Source organism: Mirounga leonina, unplaced genomic scaffold, assembly GCF_011800145.1.
Source record: "Mirounga leonina isolate KUSES-001 unplaced genomic scaffold, KU_Mleo_1.0 Mir_168, whole genome shotgun sequence".
Lineage (NCBI taxonomy): Eukaryota > Metazoa > Chordata > Mammalia > Carnivora > Phocidae > Mirounga > Mirounga leonina.
This window is the reverse complement of record NW_023270426.1, coordinates 14,077,744-14,096,204: the sequence shown is the minus strand read 5'-3', so window position 1 is coordinate 14,096,204 and position 18,461 is coordinate 14,077,744. Positions and strand designations below refer to the sequence as shown.

The 18,461-nt window shown below is 41.3% G+C and overlaps 1 pseudogene; it reads left to right on the top strand.

Annotated features, from left to right (window-relative positions):
- The first annotated feature begins 10,666 nt into the window (after positions 1–10,666).
- Positions 10,667–11,540, top strand: LOC118017092 (annotated as a pseudogene).
- The last annotated feature ends 6,921 nt before the right edge of the window (positions 11,541–18,461 follow it).

Sequence of the window (18,461 nt, the reverse complement as noted above, 5' to 3'; positions counted from 1 at the left end):
CTGCGAACATTCCCTACTCTCGGGGCAGTGTCCCTGTGGATCTTAGGAGCCACAAGCGCTGGGGGCGGGGGGAGATGGGAGCACATTCTTCCTGCTCCACGCTTTCTCCGCCTCTGAGCACAGGTGGCACTGAGGCAGAGCCATAGACAGAACTACAACACTCAACTCAAAGACAGACCTGGTTTTACACTCGGCCAGAGGAAATCACTGGGCGACTGAAAGGAGCAGGAAAAGAGAGGGCAGGACACTGCAGTGTATGAGCTCTTTCCCTGCACACTCACACCTCCTCCTCAAAACCTTGGGCCTTGGTGGTCTCTCTCTCTCCATTAGCATTATAAGCGAATTCGCAGAGCAGTTGAGTAAATGCGTGGAGCGTTGCTCTTCAGTGAAGCTCTCATTTGTTCCGTATTATGTGTGATGCCAAGTTCCATTCAGACTCCATACCCCCTCCCACAAGTCCCCGTCTCCATACGGGTCTATAGCTCCCTCCACTATACCATACCAGTGGGCACACAGAAACTCAGAGGGGCCTGTTCTCAGATTCCAAGACATTCTTAACTCAGAGGGAGCCCAGCAACTCTCCCTGGGACTCCCGTGGGCTGAAGATGGAGCCCTTCTTACCCTGTCAGAGAAGATGCAGTGGGCAGCCCTGAAGACACGCCACAGCAGTTGACAAAAATTAAGTACTTTTATTTGACTTGAGAGACTCTCTGGGCAATTTTGCAGGCGTTCTTCTGTCCTGGTTGTTTTTCTTAGATTAAAAATTTCACCAGCATTCCAAGGGCATACACTCACTCATGCGCAGGGGCCCAGTAATGAGCGGGAGCGCCACTTTGGAGTCGAACTCTGCCAAGTCTAATACTAAAAGTAGGTGAATGAGATTTGACTGCCTCCTAAATTGAACGTCTGTGGAATTTCTTGGACCTGAAACAGAGCCCAGAACAAGGTCTGTATAGTAACATTCACTAGGTGTCAGTGTTTGACAAACTGTCTTGCCAGCATCATTAGTGAAATGTTCATTTTGGCACAAATTGTCTATGGAAAATGAAATTAGGAAAAAGTTGTGCAAATAGCAATTAGAAGCTGAATAACCCACCTTATTCCTTTTATTCAGATCACCCTTGGCTACTAAACTGAAATAGAGCTCTGCTGGAAATAGCTCGCAGACTGTCACAGTAGCCTCTGGGTCATATTGTCTACACTGGGAGTGAGAAGAACAGGTGAGGGGTTTTGTCCATGCTTTTCCGCTTCCTCTTCCTGCCAATTTCTCCCCTTTTTCTGGACACTGTCTTGTCACTGCTGTGGCCATTAAGCCCAGGCCTCCTTCCTTGGCCTTAGGCTAGTCCCAATAGAGGGAGAGGAAAACCCCTTCCAAAGAGGGGCATTTTAACACATTCCAGCCTAGACCAACATTGAGCTGCTTTGAAAAAGGAGGAATTATATCTGCCCCATTTGTGATTGGGAAAGTACCAAAGAAACGCATTTGTTCCTTCACTCAGTTCATTCGATCCTCAACAAGGTACTGAACACTTACCAAGGGCCAGATGCCGTCCTGGGGGCAGCAGAAATAACAGTCAACACCCCTGACTTCACGGATGCTGCTTTTTTAGTTTGAGAAGACAAAAGAAACAGAAACATAGGCTAAATTTAGTAGGCTAAATGTTGATAGATGGCTATGGAAAAAAATAAAGGGAAAGGAGAGAGTGAGTTCCTGGTGGGGAGAGGGGCTGCCAATGTATGGTGGCGGGGAGAGTCAACCCTGTGGAGGAGGCCTGTGAACAAAACATGTGAAGGATGGGAGGGACAAATGCCCATCTCAGGAAATGGTGTCCTGGCCGAGGAGATGGCAAATGCAGATGCCTCGGGGGATGAATGTACCCCACAGGTTCAAGAAAGAAGCAAGGTTCCTGTGGCTGGAGCGGAGCAGGAAATGAGATGGGAGAAGCGAAGTTCTAGAAGTGTAGCCACGCAGAGGGTCTTGGCGCTCTTGTAAGAAGGGGCATTTTCTCTGGGAACTGTGGGTGTGCTTTGAGTAGAGGAGTGATACAATCTGACAGAGGTTTCAAAGAGGACTCCATTGAGGACATTCTCTAGGGGTCCAGGTGCAAAGATGGAAGCAGAGGGACAAGTTAGGAGGCTGTCACAATAATTCGGGCAAGGCTGGGACATGGAGGAGCGAAGAGATAAAAAGATTCAAGATACAGGGCGCCTGGGTGGCTCAGTTGGTTAAGCGACTGCCTACGGCTCAGGTCATGATCCTGGAGTCCCGGGATCGAGTCCCACGTTGGGCTCCCTGATCAGCAGGGAGTCTGCTTCTCTCTCTGACCCTCCCCCCTCTCATGCTCTCTATCTCATTCTCTCTCTCAAATAAATAAATAAAATCTTAAAAAAAAAAAGATTCAAGATACATTTTGAAGGCGTGACTTAGAAGGACTGGCTAATGGGTTGTTTCTGGAGTGCGGGAAGACAGAAGAGTCAAGAATGCTTCACAAGATTTTGACTTGAGTAGCTGGCCGTGGCCATTTCCTGACAATAACTGGGAAGGGAGGTGGGGACAGGAGAGTGGGTGGGGGGAGACAGCAGGTTAGTTTTGGACTTGCTCGTTTTCATTGGACTTGCTCATTTTCATATGCCTCTTAGCTATCCAAAAGAAGATAATAAAGAGGCAATTTGCTACACACGTATGGAGCTCAGGGAAGTGGTCCAGGCTGGGTATAACAATGTGGGGATTGTCAGTATCTGGCTGGAATTTCAAGCCCTGATCGGGGCAAAACAGCCGGGAAGGAAGTGTAGACAGGGAGGAGACAGTGTGCAAGGACTGATCCTGGGATGCTTCACCACTCAGAGGCTGCGGTCATGGGAAAGGACCAGTGCAAGAAACTGAGAACCAATGGCCAGAGAGGCAGGAATAAGACCTGGGGTGTGTGGGGTCCTGGAAACCAAGAGAAAAGACTGCTCAGGGAGGAGGGGGTGATTGTACAACAAAAAGAGGAAGTGACCCAGGGACGGCGGGAGGGGTGAGAAAAGAGTGTTTCCGGACCCTACACTAGGAATCTTCTAGGATAGCCCTTCCATTATGTTTGCAGTCCACATACAGTAGCTCTGTGAGACACTGCTAATATTTGGAAATAACAATATCTTTATTTTGCTTAATGTTGCTTCCTTCCTGATTATAAAACTTCAGCCACTTTTACTTCTCATCTTAGCCATACTTGTGAGCTTGCGAGTACGCGTGCACGCACACACGCACACACGGACACAGACCCTGGGTTAGCTCTGGGAATCGCCAGGTGTGAGCTCACTTGTGCCTGGGGAGAAGTCCCAGGAGCTACCACAGGGCGCCCCTCTTCTGTCTTCCCTGGGACGTCTGCTGCTACAAACAGTCCCATAGACCAAACTGGACTGTGTTAAGGACCCTCAAGGTGAAAGAGATCTAACTTAATAAAAGAGGAGGGGGATGTTAACGATGGTGCATCCAATTTCAATTGATAATTAGTTCGTGATATTGTTACTTCTTCAAAAACATGCTAAGCTAAAATGTTGTGTTTGCTTTTCACTGCCTCCTCTTCCTCCTCCTCCTTCTTTTGTATATGACCAAATTCCAAGTAAATATTCTTAAAAGATTATGGTAAAGATATAAGCAATGTAATTGGGTTAAAAAGAAACGTGGTACAGCAGCCAACCTAAAAGAGCTCTCGATGGTCAAAATTGGAACAATTTGAGCGAGAAAATAAGTAGCAATAGTACTGGATTGTAATCCACAGAGTAAAACCCATGAGGCCATATTAATAAAAATCAACAACAGAGGGGCGCCTGGGTGGCTCAGTTGGTTAAGCGACTGCCTTCGGCTCAGGTCATGATCCTGGAGTCCCGGGATCGAGTCCCGCATCGGGCTCCCTGCTCAGCGGGGAGTCTGCTTCTCCCTCTGACCCTCCCCCCTCTCATGCTCTCTCTCTATCTCATTCTCTCTCAAATAAATAAATAAAATCTTAAAAAAACCACCACAACAGAATAAATAAGTTAATGCTGTTTTTGTGTGCTATGTAAGTAGTACTGAGAAATAAATCTTTTTCGTGCCTTTTTTCATTTAAAGTTTTATTTGGACCGTCTAACCATATCTTTATATGTATTTTGGCTCACTGTTACTAAGCAATGCCTGTCTTTCACCTATGTACTTAACCCTTACCTTAGAGATAAACACCTAGATTTCCTTCCACTTTCCAACTATGCTGTACAAACATCCCTGAATATGACTATTTCTGTGGACCTATCCAAGACTCTTTCTCTGGGATATGTATCCAGCAGCAGGCTCTCTGGGTCACAGAACAAATGCATACTTCATTTTACTAAGCATTTCCAAATTGCTTTCCAGAATGAATACACATGGACCATAGAAGCTCCCCATACCTTCCCATTTTTGCAGGTACCTGACACTACCCAACTGTCTGGTTTTTGCAATTCTGATGGGTATTGTATTAGTTTCCACCGATGTTGTAACACGTCAGCAGATATGGAATGGTTTAAAACAACTCTAATTTACCTTACAATTCTGAAGATCAGAAATCCAAAATCAGTCTCTCTGGGCTAAAATCAAAGTGTCAGCAGGACTCCATTCCCTTCTGGAAGCTCAAGGGAAGAATCTGTTTCCTCGCCTTTTCCTGCTTGTGGAGGCTGTTGGCGTTTCTCGGATCATGGCCCCTTTCTCCATTTTCAAAATCAGCAACGTATTATCTGCAAATTCCCCACTCACGTTGCCTTCCCTGCTTTCTGCTTATGAAGACCCTTGTAATTACACGAGGGTCATCCAGCTAACTCAGGATAGTCTCCCCATCTCAGGAGTCTTTCCGCCATGTAAGGCAACATAGTCATACGTTCCGGGGATTCATCTGGGGGCCCGTTATTCTGTCCATCGTAGAAGTAAAGTTTTTTTTTTACCACCTTCAAGAGAGTGGTAAAAACCTCTCTCTCACTGCTACACACACACACACACACACACACACTGTTGGTTCAGTTTCTCTGAAGAACCCTAATACCTGTGCTTTTATTTTCATTCATTTCCAGGCCACCACACAATATTTTAAGGGGCCACCTAATGTTATGCAAAAGGATGGTTTCTGGGTTTTCTCTAGATATAACTGCAACATATCCATTTTAGCTGGGGACGTTCACATGGAATCAGAATCCAGACTCCCTGTTTCATCATGCTGCCTGTTTTCTTACCCAAGACCTTGTAAACACTAACTTCCTGGGTTGTGAAAGGAGAGGTCAAATGAGCGAGCCTTCTTACCTCTTGTGAGATTCTTCTGGCAGCCAAGGCACCAACCTGGGGTTCCAGAATGCAGATCCAATCTGTTCCATATGAATGATACTTTGGCTGCCCTGGGCTGCCTCAAGTCAATCTTTCAATCATTTTATTCTCTAATCCAGTTTGTTTGGCTGTACCTGGCTAATTTGCCTTCTAATTTCCATATCAGCAGCCAGTTATATGCATCGCTCCACTTTAGCCAAAAGATTTAAGTCAATTTATAGTTTTAAAGGTAGCCAAAGCCAAATCAAATCACAACTGAGGCTCATGGTTAAATTTCAACATTTGAAGTGTTGTTAGAAAAAAAAAAAAGCACAGAGCCCTTTTGACAGATGGAAACAAGGCAATGACTAAAAACAGAGCTGAGAGTGTGTTGATGATTTTTTTTAAAAAGCCAAATTGTCTAAGAAATGTTTCTAAATTGAATGCTTTAAATAGAAAAGAATCCATCAAACCAATTGAGTGATTGCGAATGTTGCCAACTCCTTGTCATTTTTACCAACTGAGAACCAACAGATTAAATTAGGAAGACCATATAAATATTGTAGCTTCATGGATATTAAAAATAGACGTGAGAGAAATGATCATAAGGGTGATTTTGAACTCAGATTGAATGAGATACTGGGCAGATGACAGAGATGCTGTGAGTTGCAGAGCGTGCATTTGGGTTTGTTGGGAAAGAATGGTGGTGAATGAACCATAGGGAACAATGAAATGGAAGGGGGAACTTAGAGAGTGGGGGACGGAAATTTAGAGTTTTATCAACAGGAGGCTGGCAAAGTGATTAAAATGGCCAAGATATTGTACCTCTCCACATACACGAATCTGATCGGCTACACCATGCATTTTAACATTTATTGGAGCTTTGTATTTCTAATTTCAAATACAAAATTGCTATTTCTAATACATATCAGGATCATATTCCACACCTAATACCATGTGGGATTTTTTTTCTTTCACTCCCACTTTGCAATGTTGCATGACTCTCATTTCCTGATAAGGACACCGGAGAGCATGCAAAGAGAGGACTCATATTAGAAAACTGATTCTTCAGACTAACACAAGTCAGGTACTCCATGAATCTGCTTCTAAATTAATCTGCAAGTTCTTAACACCTGGCGGATGAACAGTGAAGCAGAAACGAATACAGTTTCATTTAGCTCGGAAGACATAAATTTAATTAAGAAAACTCTTATTTGCTGAGTGTTCAAAGTCAAGGTCATTAATGCACAGATACTGCACAAATGTTAAGACAGATTTGCTATTTTTAACCCTGAAAACAAAGTTGTTTCTGAATTTGTATGCAGAACTTCACATTGTTCCCCACTTCAAGGGTGCCGGTTAGAAACTGAGAAAGAAAATAACCTAGGGCATGTTTTCAAAAAAATTTTCTTTTTCTTACAATCAGTAGAAGCCTTTTTCAAACAAATGCTTATATAGATCACCAGAGTGTAATAGGCTGAAAGCCAAGCTCTCTGGTTGAAACAGGAGGTGGAAACCCAAGAGCCAAGCTCTCTCTTCCTCTTTACCCTTTGCAAGAGGCCCAGTGACATCTCTTTGGGGTCCTAGGCTTTAAGTATCACATCCTGACTAATCCTGGAGTAGTCTGGGGGGTAAATTCCCAAAACAAAGAAAAAATATGAAAATTTTTGTGCATGCCATGAACCTGTTTGGGAAGAAGGAGACCTACTTGTAATTTGTCACCACACTCAGTACGGAGTCTGCCCGTGATTCTCTCTTTCTCTCTTCCTCTGCCCCTCCCCCTGATCTCTCGCTCTTTAGGTAAATAAAGAAAATCTTTTAAAAAAAGATTAACTATCACAGCACAGCAACCTTTATTCTAATTCCTTTATTTATTCATTCAAATGTGTTTCCTGAGTCCTACCCTATGCTAGGTACTCCCCTAGACACTCAGGAGACAGAAGAAAACAAGACTAACTGGGTCCTTCCTTTCATGGAGATCAGAGTCCAGACAAGAAAAAACACACGAGGTTTTTCCTACTGATTAGGAATTTTGGCTGAAGACTGTGAAAAACATGAGATAATTATCCTGATATTCCCAAGAGAAGTGCTTAGTTTTTTGCAGTTATAAGCACATAATATATAATATATGAAATCACTTCCTTCAAAGTTGACTAAGAAACTCAGATGTCTTAGAATGGCCTAAAATTTTCAGAATGTTTATACCGTATGACATTCAAGGAATATGATTTTCATCCTTATGGTATTTCTATCTAGATAAGGTAAATATTCCAACTGGCTATAAATGTCTAAATACATTATCTGCTTAGCTAAATTTCTGCCAGTGCTCTGGGAAGCCATAAAATGTTCCCATTGCTTGTCCTGTAAATGGATGATGGCCAAAAGACTATCATTCCATTTGGATCTCATGTGTTTCTCCGTGAAGGCATAGTGTGGCCTGAGAGCATGACTTGGATAATGGTCTCACACAAAAATGCCTGGGGGCAATCCTGTGAGTGGCCTCACTCTGCCTTCTTTGTGGAATATGGCTTCGTGCTTTAGGCAGGGGTACTGATCAACTTTCCAAAGGGGAGGCCTGACTTCTCAAGAATGAAGAGGATTAATTCAAGCTAGCAAGCTTCTAGAGCTTAAGGAATTCGGATGGCTTATGTTTAAAATATGACTTATGAGCTATGGGACCATAGATAAGCAGCTTCATTCCTCTGTGATTCAGTTTGCTAATTTGTAAATTAGAGACAATATAGTTCCTATCTCATTAGATTATTGTGACTAAACAGAATAATGTATGTTAATTCCGTCACTCAATATGTTCAATTATATATAATATACATACATATATATTTGCTTCTATATTCTAGTATTTATATAAACATGTAGATATATGCACTATATGTATTCATACATGTATATTCATAATGTACGTGAATAATTCAAGTATATCAAAACGAAAATTTATTCTCTTCCACTGTTCTTCTAAAATTTATTTAATGGGGTATTTCCCTGAGTAATATCTCTCTTTCTGAATAGGCCCCATCTTTAAAAAATTTGTTGGCCATTCTAAGTCCCAAACAAGCTTCAGTTTAGATATTAGGGTATACAGTTCCAGACAGAGGTATCGAAACTCTGCATTTGATGTAAGATCAAATCTTCACCTCTGCCCCAGCTGAGGTCTTAACAGCAAGACATGTAAGAAAAGTAAGGAGATGTGCATGGATCTGTACCCTGAATTTATAGAGTGGATTACAGAGTTTACAAGTACCTGCTTCATAGAGTGGTGATAAAGTAGAAGTGATCCAACTGATGAAAATAGTTGTGCATTGAGCCTCTCCTTTGTAGCTGGGACCCAGGGTTTCACAGGCATGTGAAGAAGACCTAGCCAATTGTAGGTACTTCATAAAGAGTAATTCCTGCCTCTCTTCTAGATCTTCCTTCTAGTTTTCTCCCTAAGCTTTCTAGAAGATTGTGTAGCAGGAATTCGTCAACGAGAAAACTCTCTACTTACCCAAATGTATTTGTAACCATAAACAAGCGTTGGGATGTCCAAGACTGAAGTAATTCATTTACTTCTCAGTATTCAGAAGTAGTTCCTTTCCTTTTCCTTTTCCCCCTTTCTTTTATAAACAGGTTATAAGAACCTACCTAAAGTATTTCTTCCCTGTTACTATAAAGATCATATAAAGACCAGAAACAGAAATGTTACAATTGTTCCTCCCTAACAGCACTGCTTGTGTTCTTGTCTAGGAGTTGTCTATAAATGCTCATCTCCTTACAATACTGTAATTAAGTGTATGTATGCCTCTCATAATCTTCTCCCTGTTGCTCCACAGTCATCATAATTATCTTTATAATGGTTGGCTGACGCCTCAGGAGATACATAATTTTGCCTTCCCTTTCTGTTGGCTACTTTGAGTCATTCATTTTTATTCTGTTACAAAAAATAACATTTCATTCTTTTATTGGATTAATGTCTTTTAGACCCAATTCACAGACATGGTATTACTGGGAATTTCCTTTCTCTGGGAATGTTTTTTCTATGTTGTCATCAGAAACTGCAAGGTGTCCAATATTACAGTCTACCTTCAGTAGACCGGATAAATCTTCTGTGTTTATTAAGTTCCATTTTTTAAACTTGTGCTGTCAAGAGTCACCCTACGTTAAGACAGATGACCCAGAGAAACAACCAAGAGTCATACTGGCACTCACTACTGAAGTGGCTATGGGAAGTAGCCACTTCTTCTTTGGGTGACTCTTAGAAATAATGAAGAGCCTCTCCCGTAAGCTTACAGGTGACCCTGTATGAAGGAAGCAAGGAGGACAGGGGACAGATGGAGGTGGATGGCATGGTCTTATCTATCTTTCCTTCCTGGTTCAGCCCCCATGGAAAGTTTTTTGAAGGAATTAAGTGTGTATCCTAGGGAAAATGTCCATAGCATGTTTATAAAAGATCACTCTGGTAAGCTCTTGGCAAGCCTTAAGGATCATAGCTGTCATCTTTGCCTATCCTTCTTAGTCTGGAGAAGATGGATGATAATAAAGTTACTCATCTACAAGAGTTCAGTTTTCTCCATAAACACAGCTGTGTCGTGAGTTAAGCAAACTCAATATGTGAAAATTCGGAATGACTGAAAAATAAACTAAAGATGATTATTTGCACCATAAGAGAATTCCGTGCTTTATAAATGATTCATTATGGAATTATTTTGTATAGTGAGGTCTCTTAATGATCCTGAAATGTAATTCTGTTTATAGGCATGTGATTTTCATACAAGTTTTTAAAGCCTCGTTAATTGCATACGGAAAGGTATAACCACACTGACAATTCTACCTTCTCTTTTGTAAAAGATTGTTTATTTTTCCAAAGGCAGATCAGTTTTGGGTTATGTGTGTATGTGTGTGTGTGTGTGTGTGTGATTTAGATGTGAACTTAGAATTTAACTTTCCTGTTAAGTTGGCTTTTTAGGAAAATAACTTGTATTATTTCAATGCTAATTAAAATAATTTTGCTTAATTCTAGAAAGTAATACTACAGACATTACATTAGTAAGGATATGGTTTGTAGTCACATCACTTGTGTTTCCAACACAGTGCTGCATCTAGGAGTACTTTACACCGGGCGTGGGATGGAGAGCAGGCGTGAGGCAAATGGACTATACCATCTGAAAGCCTTGAATGATTTCACCGCTTTCGAGTAGACATGCAGATTCTGTTTCTCACAAGTCAGCTTCAGAGTATGTGATTACTTGCCAGACTAGTAAGTGAATTTAAACCTGGCAGAAGCCAGGAGATAGAATCAGGTAATGAGCAGCTAAAGGGAATATAGAAACACTCACAGTCAAACTTCACAGGATGGGAGGGAGCATAGAGAGATATTGTGAAGTGCTGCTGGAAGCAAAAGAATGACCATTTACAGCATCAAAGGGAAAAATAAACAAAAATGCAATAGCTAAGACACCGTCCTTGGGGTGATCCATGGTGGACGTTTTGAGGGCAGTTGACCCGCAGCCTGCACGCCCTGGACCGCCTCCTATGGAAGCCTGAGCCGGCCGTCTTTCTCCCTTTGTCTCATAACCATGTCCACCAATGAGAATGCTAATTCACCAGCTGCCCGCCTTAACAGATTCAAGAACAAGGGGAAAGACAGTACAGGAATGAGGCGGTGCCGAATAGAAGTTAACGTGGAGCTGAGGAAAGCTAAGAAGGGTGACCAGATGCTGAAAAGGAGAAACGTAAGCTCGTTTCCTGATGAGGCTACCTCTCTACTACAGGAAAACCACAACAACCAGGGCACTGTAAATTGGTCTGTTGATGACAATGTCAAAGGCATAAATAGAAACAATTTGGAAAGCCAGCTCCAGGCTACTCAAGCTGCTAGGAAACTGCTTTCTAGGGAAAAACAGCCCCCCATAGACAACATAATCTGGACTGGTTTGATTGCAAAATTCCAAAATTTGTGTCCTTCTTGGGCAGAACTGATTGTAGTCCCATTCAGTTTGAATCTGCTTGGGCTCTCACTAACGTTGCTTCTGGGACGTCAGAACAGACCGAGGCTGTGGTAGACGGAGGTGCTATCCCAGCATTCGTTTCTCTGTTGGCATCTTCCCATGCCCTCGTCAGTGAACAAGCTGTATGGGCTCTAGGAAACATTGCAGGTGAAACTGAGAAACTTAGTATAATGATTGAAGAATGTGGAGGTTTGGGCAAAATTGAAGCTCTAAAAACCATGAAAATGAGTCTGTGTACAAAGCTTCATTAAACTTGATTGAGAAGTATTTCTCCATAGAGGAAGAGGAAGATCAGAAGGTTGTGCCAGAAACGACCTCTGAAGGCTATACGGTCCAAGTTCAGGATGGCACTCCCGGGACTTTTAACTTTTAGATTGTACAGCTGAGGCAGAAAGTTGCTTGTTGTGTGCTCTGTTTGGTAGAAGTTTGTCTTACTGTTTCTCTACTAAGAACTCTTTTTAAATGTGCTTTGTTATTGTAGCACTTTTTACAACAAAACGCTACTTGACCAGTTCCAAACTGTATGACCTATATGAAGCTCCTCCTCTCAGTGGGTTTCTTATTTCTATGTGGAATCTCCTCTCTCGCAGTGTCCTGTAAATAAAGATTAAATTCCACTCTTTTCTTTAAAAAAAAAATGCGATAGCTAAAAACCATGCATTTACTTAAAAATTGGAAGAAGAGAGAAATGGGGTGTAGCTTAAGCAAACTAAGCCCTTTCTCTTCTATAGTGGAGGAGTGGCCAAAATGTGTCACTGAAACTTTTAAAATCAAGAAACAAGCATGATGGAATAAGCATCGCATTTAAACTTGGCTGCAAAGCTACCAGAAGAATTAAAACAGAAGTGGCTAAAAGTGGTTTTGCTTGAAGGAGAAATGGAGGAGAAAGTGTGCTGTCTCTTCTCAGCATCAGCCCTTTCCTCCTGGACTTTTTTTTTTTTTTTTTTTTTTACTGTGTACCTGTTTTACTTTGATTTTAACAAATCTTTTGCATGTATACACAGAGGCATACAAATACACCGGAATCTTCGATGACTTGCATCATCCTAACTAAAAAATGCCCACTTCTCAGCAAGATCATACGGCCACTCATGACCAAAAACTGCTTACTGCTTACCTGTCTGATCTTTAACCAGTTTCCAACACCCAGTCATGCCGAGCAACTTACAGCTCCTCCAGACTTGTCTTTTTCTCTTGTCCCTCAACATCCCTGTTCTTCTGCTTGTTATCTGCCCCCTGGCTCTCCCATCGATTTCCCATCTTTTCTGTTCTCTGTTCTGTCTCACAGGGAGCTCACTCCTGCAAAGCATATTCCCAGACTCCCTGCCTGGGCAGTGGGAGCCAGTAACGGGAGCTGGGCATGCAGGAGGAAGATAAAAATCAGGGGATTACCCCTCCCTCACCCCCTCATTTCTGCTACAGGCAGCTTCCTGACAGTCTGTGTGTCCTGGATGGTCCCAGTTCCCAGTCGGCAGACTGGGCCACGGTTCTCTTGCCACCAGGCAGCCTCAACTGCTCTGTTCTTGCAGGCACATCCACTTCTCTTTATCTCTCTCCAGCCCTGGGAGCCAGAGCGGTTCCCTGGAGGTGCTAATCTCGGAATTGCTTCACCTTTTGCCATTTGTTCTATCGACTCTTCCAGGACCTTTGAAGCTACTTCTGTCTGTTGAATTTTCCCCTTCAACTACATTGGAGTGAGTTGCATGTCTCAGGCTTGAGCCCGACTGACAAGCTGGCTGATGCTTCTTTGACCACTGAGGCAGAGGTCAGGGATCACCACCTTCAGGAAGCCCTCACGGTCTGTGTTAGCAGCTCTTCCTTTGCCTCTACGATCATCACTCTCACTTCCGCGTGGCATTGTGGCTGTTTCTCTGGTCTGTTTTATCAGACGATGGGTTTCTCAAGGGCTCAGACCCTGTCATATATATGCCTTCCCTTGTATTGAATACTGACTAGACTCAGCGAGCACCCGGTAAGTATTTGTTGAAAGACAATACTAGAAACGTGGAAAATTTTCTTTTTAGATGGACAGTAGTGCGGACATCCCAAACACACACATCTAACAGTCCGTGGATGGAGTCCTAAGGTATTGCTTAGAGATGTCCACTGTAATATTCTCTAAACTGCATCTCCTGCCCATGACAGGTGCCTTTCCAATGTTTTCCAGCATGACACCCAGTAAAAAATATGCTTTATATAGAGACTCAATATTTAATAAAGAGTAAGTATTTTTAATTATGCCTTTGTTTTCATGATAGGTACATACATACACGAGATGGGTACTTACTATTCTTTTCAACTCATTCTGTTCTATTTCATTAAAAAAAATTCTGGTTATGGGCGCCTGGGTGGCTCAGTTGGTTAAGCGACTGCCTTCGGCTCAGGTCATGATCCTGGAGTCCCGGGATCGAGTCCCGCATCGGGCTCCCTGCTCGGCGGGGAGTCTGCTTCTCCCTCTGACCCTCCTCCCTCTCGTGCTCTCTCTCATTCTCTCTCTCGCAAAAAAAAAAAAAAAAATTCTGGTTGCATCCCACTAAATTAATTTCATGAAAATCTAAGAGTCACAAAGTTTCAGTTGAAATGTCTACCTTAGGTGATAGAGACAGCTTTTGCTTAAATAGGAGGTCTTCAAGGATGGGTAAGATTATTTCTGCTGTCCTTTTTTAAAATCATTCCCTCAAATATATTACAGATGCCTGAAATCCCACTGAGGAATCTTGAGTAGCCTTATGTTAAAGATTCAATATCTCCTTCTCCTTTTAATAATAATAATGATAAAAACAACAATAAAATAATTACAATGCTCCTTGGGAAGTGTAACACTAAATTATTATCAAACACACTTGAATATATAGAAATGAGTTTCAGATGTTCCTATCAGGGTAAGATTTAATGAACAGAGAAGGTAAAAACACTGAACACCTAAAGGGAAAGGAAAAAGGTTTCCTAATTTGGATATACATACACACAAAAAAGAAGAGGTTTAGGGGCACCTGGGTGGCTCAGTCGGTTAAGCATCTACCTTCGGCTCAGGTCATGATCCCAGGGTCCTGGGATTGAGTCCCACATCAGGCTCCTTGCTCAGGGAAGAGCCTGCTTCTCCCTCTGCCTGCCAGTCCCCCTGCTTGTGCTCTCTCTCTCTCTCTGACCAATAAATAAAATCTGTAAAAATAAATAAATAAAATCTTAAAGAATAGGTTTAGACTACTTAATAATATTACCTTGAGCATTTGATTGAACAGTTTATACATGTTAAGCTGACATCCTGATCAATAGGAACTCATTAACTTCTACGGAGTTGCATACTTGTGAAGTTGATTTTTGATTCATTGACTTCCATCTTATACAAAGCTTGAAAATGTTCATAAGCTTGGCTTGGATGCTGCATGAAACAGGCTGCAAAAAATCAAAATAATATGGTCTCACTGATGAAATATTTTGGATCAGGCTTACTATTTGAATAGCCTCAGTAGGTTTACAAGGCACTACTCCATCTCTCTTAGCATACAGATAATCATTTCTCTTATTAGACATTCATGCACAGACACAAAATAATTTTTTCCAAGGTAAGTAACAAAAGACCATCACTGAGCCATCTGTGAAAAATTTCACATCTGAAATGTATAACCGAGGTCAGGAACAAAAACACATAATAGATGGCTCAGGGTCAAAGTCTACATCCTGAACAAAGAGGTCGATGTGATCCAAAGCAAAAGAAACGTTGCATTCTTTACTTTCACTTCAGCTTCTAGAGACTATCAGCTCAGGGTTTGATGGGGGTGGAGTGAGGAGATGAGCATTTTTACATAGGATCCTTTCCATTAATTTGCCAGAGTTTTTAGAAGTGGATGTGTCTTTACCAAGCTAGTGTTTGGTGTTGTTAAAAGATTTTTGTATGTGGAGAAAAAAATAAATTTTATTGAGCCCACCCCCCCCCACTCTTGTCACCAAAAAATGCTGGCAAAGCCAGAGTTTGTTCTAGCCTGCAGGTGTACATTCCTTTTATTAGCTGGGGGGAGTCTATGAAAAGGGAACTGAGTACAGAGAAAGGAATGGTAACAAGAATGGCAGAGAAAGCAAGGGCGATAAGCAGATGGAGATGGGGAGCCCACAGGAACATATATTTATAGCACTAAGATTTCTTTCTTTCTGGAGTTTCCAACTTACCAGAAATATAGAGCACTGGGTTTCAGACTGGCTCCTATTCCGAATCCTGGGTTTCTCAATGACAATTAGTTCGTCCTTAAAGGGACGCTGTTATGGGATTGAATTGTGTCCCCTAAAAATTCGTATGTTGAGTCCTAACCCCCAGTACCTCAGAAGGTGACCTTATTTGGAAAGAGGGTTATTGCCAGTGTAATCGGTTAAGATGAGGTCATGCTGGAGTAGAGTGGGCCCCGACTCCAGTATGACTTATGTCTTAGGAGAACGGAAAATCTGGACAGAGAAGCAGGTACAGAGAGAGGGAAAATACCGTGAAGAGACGCAGGAAAAGATGGCCATCCACACGTCAGGGACACATCCTGGAACAGAAACTTCTCTCACAGCTTGGTTTGGGACTTGTAGTCTCCAGAACTGAGGCTGTACATTTCTGTTGTTTCAGCCGCCAGGTTTTTATACTTTGTTATGGCAGCCCTTGCAAACCAGTATAGCTACAAAGGCAGATTTCAGTCTACTTGCTAAAAGTGAAATGGTCTGTGAAACGTTAAGCATTGCTCTAAGAGAGGGACGGAATGATGGGTTGCTCAGTCCCTGCCCTCCAAGAGCTCATGATCACAGCTTGAGCTTGGTTCCAAGCAAGTAGAGCATTTCTTTAACTCTCCTAACTGAGGAGAAAGTAGAGGACAAACATCCCTCTCCCACTTGTAAAGACAAAGAACCAAAGAGGAGAGATAAAGTGACTTCTTAAACTGCACATCACAAGAGTGAATTGAACTTTTCTCACTTAATTTGCCCAGGAACAAATGGTTTCATTTGTAAACTAGGGGTAAGGAGGGTGGGTGTAGAGAGCCTCTTCTTTAACTAGGGGTCATTTGGGGGGTTGGGTATGACATTGAGTGTGAAATGCTGAAGTCCAAACATTTGTTTGTCTCACTCTGCTGTTTCCCTTCTTCACCCTTATTTATCCAGATTTCCTTTTCTTCCCTCGACGGGTAGTATGTTTTGGGGACACTATATATGGTAGGCTCAACAACAAATAATAGTAATACTCCTCAGGATAATGGAGAGAGAGGGGATAAGAGCAAAATTGGATTGTACAAACATGAAGACTCAATTCGGATGATGGTGAAATGTATTTGAAGTACGTACAATCTGTTTTATTGTCTCTGGTAGAAATACTTGTTTTAGGCCAGTCAGTTATTGGGTTATTTGCCATTTTTACTCTCAGATCTGACAAATACTTGATGATGTACAGACATTGTCTGTACAGGGCTGTTTATAACTATAAGGCTGTCTGGTATTTTTGCCATGTTTTACAATATGATTCCCATGAGGTCACCCACAAGACTCATAATTAAGAGACGTTTTTGCTGTATACAAATTGGCTGTGCAGGATCTTGAATCAAAAATTTAGGTTATACTATCAGTCCCCACAAAATCCTACTCTGCCTTATTATCAGCATCTCCTAAAGTCCATTATGTTGTGTTAGATTCTAGCATGAGAAAAGCAATTTAATTGTGTCTTTCATGTATCCTTTTTCCTTTCGTACACTATATCAAATACTTCTTTATCCATTAGAGGGCAGTGTTTCACAAATTTTAATTCTGTTGTCACTTGGGAAATTCGAATGGTCAATTCCCTGACAAAATAGTGAAGAGCCTTAGAAAATCCTATTTCAGTAACTGTTTAATTGGAATTTTGAAGATACATATGTGAAGTCTTCATATAGAACGTAAATTCCAAGAGTGTATCGGACATGTTTATTCATTTATGTGGCACCAGAACATAAGCAATGACAAATGGATAAAATATTTGCAGCATCAAACTGATGCTGATAAGGCTATGTAATAAAATGTTAAAGCTTCAGATTATTTATTGGGCTTCAGAAACTCAATCTGGTCCTCTCATTTTTTCATTGGCCCATACAAATAGTCCATTTCCTTGTACTTTCTGTATATTCCCGTGTACAGAAAGCAACCAATGAGTCTTTGTACTACTATGAAACCAAAGAAAACTAATGCACTAAGAAAGTTCTAGAAACACATTGGATGATTCAATGATTACCTCTGGGCAGGGAACAGGTTTGAGGAAAGATGTGGGAAGACTTTCACTATTAGCTTTTTATTTTTGAATAGTTTGAATTTAATATAAGAAAAATGATTGTATTAGACATTGTATATTTTTTAATAAAAGGATGGACTGGAGCATCTACCATTTTAAAAATGTTATTATTTCAGTTGAAGTTTATAACTCTCTTTTCATTACAACTGTTATATTTTAGAGGGAAATATTCTGTATATAATTATTGATAATTGATTAGAGGCATAATACATAGAATAAAGTAAACAATGACATTTGGGATTTTTATACTATTGGGGTAGATAGTTTGAATGATCTAATAATTTGAAGACAGTGAGTATGGAATGAGAAGAGATTTTCACCATCCCTTTGTTCTACACAAAAATGTTTTCTAACCTAGAATAAATAATTGAAATATAAAATTATTTAGAATTAAGGACAAAAGAATTCATTAGATAAAAACAAAAATAATAATTTAGATGAACAAACTTGACTTGTTTTCAGTCTTGGTACCAGCTCATGTGCAGATAGTTACTGAACAGTCATTCTAGATCGCCTGTCAAAAAGGAATGTCACCAGGAGCAATGACTCATTCTTGCAAACTCCAGAATTCCAAGATATGAAGACAAAATACATATCCTGTCTACTCCATCGTTATACCCCTAACCCCTTCCCAAGTCCTTCTACTTCTTTATTCATGCTCTTGACTTTAGTTTTTGATGAGACTTGAGGAGGTGAACTGACAGGGCTACCAAGCCATCTGAAATTTTCTGCTTCCCAGATTCTATTCATGAGCCTTAAAGTTGGGGGACAATTGTTAATGACTGCAAGTAAAGAGGGTATTACATAGTTTATCCCTTTGGAGCAGTTTCCTTTTCTAACTGAATTATTTGGTCCTCCAGAATCCCACGTCTGTAACAGGGCTGAAAGA